Genomic DNA, 5000 nt, shown 5'->3' with positions numbered 1-5000 from the left:
CAGGATGCTATAGCCCAGGTGCTCCAACAGGGAAAATAGCTCAGTGAGGAAAGGGAACAAGGAAAAATGAAATATTTTAAGATGAGCACCAACATTAAAATAAATATCACTTTATAAACTATAAAAACTTTAAAAAAACAAGAGGAAGAGATATAAGATATAAGATAGAAAAGTGTGCCCGAATGCACCCTCAAGCAAGATCAGAGACCCAAAGGGGAATCAACTCAAAGGTAATAGCTTCTGTGGTCGGCCGGGGAATCGAACCCGGGCACATGAAACTCAGGTGACAATGACATACCAGCTTTGTGAATTCATATAGATAGATAGATAGTTAGATAGATAGATAGATAGATAGATAAAGTGATGTAATCAAATTAATCACTTACATTTGTTGAAAGAGTAGAGCAAATGAGATGCAGACTTCATGACATTGCTACCTGTTTTAAGCTAGGTAGGCTGGAGCAGACCACGGACCTAGTAAATAACAGCTAAGTACTACACCACCCAACTACTTTAGTGTCATTTCATTCTTACACTAATTATGTAACTCTAAGTTGTAGTAATAATAAATGCATATGTCCTATGTTTTCTTCAAATCTTATCTTAAGTAAACAAAGACTTATATGATCTCTCCCCCCCCCCCTCTCTCTCTCTCTCTCTCTCTCTCTCTCTCTCTCTCTCTCTCTCTCTCTCTCATGTTTACATTGAAGCAATAAATTTATATGTCTTATGTTTTCAACCTTATTTTACGTAAACAGAAACTTATAAAATCTCTCTCTCTCTCTCTCTCTCTCTCCTCTCTCTCTCTCTCTCCTCTCTCTCTCTCTCCTCTCTCTCTCTCTCTCTCTCATGTTTACATTGAAGCAATAAATTTATATGTCTTATGTTTTCAACCTTATTTTACGTAAACAAAAACTTATAAAATCTCTCTCTCCTCTCCTCTCTCTCTCTATCCTCTCTCTCTCCTCTCTCTCTCTCTCCTCTCTCTCTCTCTCTCTCTCTCTCTCATGTTTACATTGGAGCAATAAATCAATATATGTCTTATGTTTTTTTAAACTTTATCTGACGTCAACAAAGACATAAAATCTCTCTCTCTCTCTCTCTCTCTCTCCTCTCTCTCTCTCTCTCTCTCTCTCTCTCTCTCATCTTTACATTGAAGCAATAAATCTATATGTGTCCTTATGTTTTCTTCAAACCCTTCTTTTACGTAAACAAACTTATAAAATCTCTCTCTCTCTCTCTCTCTCTCTCTCTCTCTCTCTCTCTCTCTCCCATGTTTACGCCATGGCGTAATTCAAAATATCGGGTCGTGCCTTCCTGCGTAAATATGGGATCCTAAAGATTCTACGATAACCACTTTCTTCCGGATCAGACAAACAATGTTTTCCTCGATGTGTCTTCAAACATTTTTCCTGTCCTCATTCTCTTGTATTTTATAAGATCAGCTGTTCTTACGCATTGATTTTAATTCTTGCTTCATTTTGCAAATTTTATCAATGGCTTTATATCTCTATATCCATTTATCTGTATGTTTGTATAAACTACTATCATCTATTCTATCAGATCAATCTATCCTTAAGTTATCTGTATCTCTAATCTAACCTATTTATAGGGTTTGGGGCGTGCTCTTCGCACTCTCCAAGAGAGATTAGCTCACCAAACGTTCAGCTAGGCTCCACAAGGGCACTAGAAGAGTTGGAAGCCCTAGGTCTATATGGCTGAGGACTATGAAGCGCGAAGTAGGAGATGATGAATGGAGAAGTATTGAATTAAAAGCTCGAGATAGAGACGACTGGCGAAATCTAACCGAGGCCCTTTGCGTCAATAGGTGTTGGAGGAGATGATGATGATGATGATGATGATTTGTATTATATAATAATCTAGTTTTCCTCTTTAAAAATATATATTCAATATTGCAACACAAAACATGAAAACACTACGCGTTTGAATACCCGGAAATATCAGGATAAATTTGGTTAAAAATTTTGTTTTTTGACCTATTTTGAAAATCTTTTCTGGCTTTAAAAACTGTTTTTTTTCTCTGAAATATTATTGTCTTTTGTTATAGTTTTAAAACTGTGTTTGTGTCAGAAACATTGCCTTTTGTTATAGTTTTAAAACTGTGTTTGTGTCAGAAACATTGTCTTTTGTTATAGTTTTAAAACTGTGTTTGTGTCAGAAACATTGTCTTTTGTTATAGTTTTTAAAACCGTGTTTGTGTCTAAAATATTATTCTCTTTTCTATAGTTTTAAAACTGTTTGTGTCTGGAATATTATTGTCTTTAGTTATAGTTTAAAACCATGTTTGTGTCTAAAATGTTATTCTCTTTTGTTATAGTTTTAAAACTGTTTGTGTCAGAAACACTGTCTTTTGTTATGGTTTTAAAACCATGTTTTTGTCTGAAATATTGTCTTTTGTTCTAGTTTTAAAACTTTGTTTGTGTGTCTGAAATATTATTCTCTTAAGTTATAGATTTAAAACTTTGTTTGTGTCAGAAACACTGTCTTTTGTTATAGTTTTAAAACCGTGTTTTGTGTATTATTGTCTTTTGTTATAGTTTTAAAACCGTGTTTTGTGGTATTATTGTCTTTTGTTATAGTTTTTAAAACCGTGTTTTGTGTATTATTGTCTTTTGTTATAGTTTTAAAACCGTTGTTTGTGTATTATTGTCTTTTTGTTATAGTTTTAAAACCGTTTTGTGCCTGAAATAATATTGTCTTTTGTTATAGTTTTAAAACCGTGTTTATGTTTGAAATATTATTGTATTTTGTTATAGTTTTAAAACTGTGTTTGTGTTTGAAATATTATTGTGTTTTGTTATAGTTTTTAAAACTGTGTTTGCGTCTGAAATATTATTATATTTTTTATAGTTTTAAACCTTGTTTGTGTTTGAAATATTATATTTTGTTATAATTTATAAACAGTGTTTGCTTCTGAAATATACTCTTCTGTTATGGTTTATAAAAACCATGTTTGTGTCAGAAACATTGTCTTTTTATTATAGTTTTTGAAAATGTGCTTGTTTTTTGAAATATTATTATCTTTTATTATACCAGCGTGTGACATATGTGGCAGCCTGTGGCAACGTCTGTGAAGCCTGAATAAATTCGCCGATTGTTTTAATAGTTAAAAGTATGCTATCATGAAATATTTAAGCTTGCCTGCTATGCATTATTAAGATGTGCGTGCGTGCTTTCAAGTGTATGTCCGTGCCTATATACTCATGTGCTTGCATCTATAAATACGAAAAGATATTAGATGAATATATATTTGTAATTGTAATTACACAATAATGTCTTTGTTAAAAAGAATACAGTACAGACACAATACTTACCTGGTACTGGTATGGAAGACAGTTGGATTTTCTAAATAATTCTCTATGCTTCTTCGATTCTATTCTATCGTCTGTCTCTTCCAGTCTGAAACGAATAGAGGAAATTGATAAACGAATTATATATAGAAGAGTCAGTTGCCCAGCTAGGTGGGGGCCGGGGTGGGGGTGGGGGCCTGGGGGGGGGTGTCTCTAAGAGAGGGGGTCCTCCAGGGCTTGCAAATCTCTGGCTACGCCACTATGAAGAATTTTTTAATAATTATGTGAAATGTATAATAAATGTATGATTCATAGGGATGATAAACGAGGTGGAAAATTTGAAGGTTGAGACTCGTGAAAAGCTAAAAAGTGGGTTATGCATACAGAGCACTTCGAGAGGTGTACTGTTGGTAATGATCAATGTGTTTACTGTTATGATTTAACAGATAAAACTGTGATTTATATGTTCTAAGTAACTTGTGAACTACCAAAAACAAAGATATGATAGTTAACGGGTAGTTTGTTTCTCTCTCTCTCTCTCTCTCTCTCTCTCTCTCTCTCTCTCTCTCTCTCTCTCTCTCTCTCTGACAATATCCCGTATATTCTTATATAGCCTTCTTAATAAATTACTATATCACTTTTATTACCAGCATGTACAACATAAAACTATTTTTAGAGTCCGCTATCCGCAAATATCATATTTTCAGCTTTCTTCAATTTTTGATGACCTTGTTGGAGACTGGCGTTCTAAATGACACGTGCTGAAATAGTTTTAACTTTATCGTTTTATTCCTACCTCTCCCTTCATATCTGATACTCTTTTCATCTATTTGTTAATCTCTATTCTCTCTATATGATCAAACCATCTCAAAAACATTATTCATCCTTTAGCCCTACAATTTCCAATATACTGTGGCACATGAATTGTGCAAAATATTAATTCTTGTAATATATTAACAGATTTTCTTTCATTGTCTTCAACATTGACATTTTACTCCCATAAAGGAGATTTGGCTCAACAAATTGCTAAGCTAGTTTTTTGCAAACACCTTGCTGCCTTTTTTGTTCACTCCCAAATCTATCTATATATACATAAACCTATGTATAAACCACTTTTATCCTTCCAGCATACATATTAATACATAGACAACACGAAAATATATGCTATGAATTATCTCAACACTCTTGTTTTTGTTCACTCCCAAATCTATCTATATATACATAAACCTATGTATAAACCACTTCCATCCTTCCAGCATACATATTTATACATAGAAAACATGAAAATATATGCTATGAATTATCTCATACACTCCTGAATGAAAATATACATAAATATCAACACAGTAGAAAGATGAAAATAATAAATGAAAAGTGGCACTGGCAGTATTCTTGAAAGCTAGCACTGGGTACACACATTACTGATGACTGCTGAACACCGAGGTATGTGCAAACATAACCATTGCATTGTTGATAAATGCAATTCTTACGTCAGTTGGAGTGGACTGAATTTTGCATGAAACGTGAATTCCTAAGTGAAATCTTGCAATGTTTGCATCAACTTAGGTTTTATTTAAACGTTTATATCAACAGTAGTGAAGGAGGAATAAATCTAATATTATTTAGGTTAGATCAGTGAGTAGGTAAAGAACTGATTATTTCCTGTTTTATGTATGTATGTATGTATGT

This window comes from Palaemon carinicauda, unplaced genomic scaffold (assembly GCF_036898095.1).
Source record: "Palaemon carinicauda isolate YSFRI2023 unplaced genomic scaffold, ASM3689809v2 scaffold561, whole genome shotgun sequence".
NCBI classification, from domain to species: domain Eukaryota; kingdom Metazoa; phylum Arthropoda; class Malacostraca; order Decapoda; family Palaemonidae; genus Palaemon; species Palaemon carinicauda.
The sequence above is the reverse complement of the archived record's forward strand: the minus strand, read 5'-3'. Positions refer to the sequence as shown.